This window comes from Colobus angolensis, unplaced genomic scaffold (assembly GCF_000951035.1).
Source record: "Colobus angolensis palliatus isolate OR3802 unplaced genomic scaffold, Cang.pa_1.0 Scaffold477, whole genome shotgun sequence".
Taxonomy (NCBI): domain Eukaryota; kingdom Metazoa; phylum Chordata; class Mammalia; order Primates; family Cercopithecidae; genus Colobus; species Colobus angolensis.
Window position 1 is genome coordinate 106,233 of NW_012118232.1, and position 374 is coordinate 106,606.

Consider the following 374-nt stretch of genomic DNA (forward strand, 5'->3'; position numbering starts at 1 on the left):
AGGTGAGATGGTGTCACTGCACTCCAGTCTGGATGAGCGGAGACTGTCTCAAAAAAAAAAAAAAAATTGATTCCTCCCTTTGCTGGGCAGCTTACACAGTCTAGCAAGCAATGTGCCGGAGCTTCCCAAAAGCCCCCAATCATTTCTCATTCATTAGGTCCTCCTCTTGCACCACAGGGCCCCATCTCCTGACTCCCACCCACCCCTTACCACCCACCACCCACAGACTGATGTCTTCTCCCATACCAACAGATAGAGCAACCAAACCCAGTCCCAGGATCATAGACAGAGGCTAACAAATCCTGCCTCAGGTTTATTTGTACAAACAGCACAGGAGGACCCTAGCCCCATGCAGATGGCAGCCCAGAGGTGGG

The 374-nt window shown here is 51.6% G+C and overlaps 1 protein-coding gene across 1 annotated transcript in view; it reads right to left on the bottom strand.

The window, feature by feature from the left end:
• Positions 1 to 374, bottom strand: part of RPL29 (ribosomal protein L29) — a 5,684-nt gene that overhangs the window by 2,806 nt on the left and 2,504 nt on the right. The window lies entirely within an intron of this gene.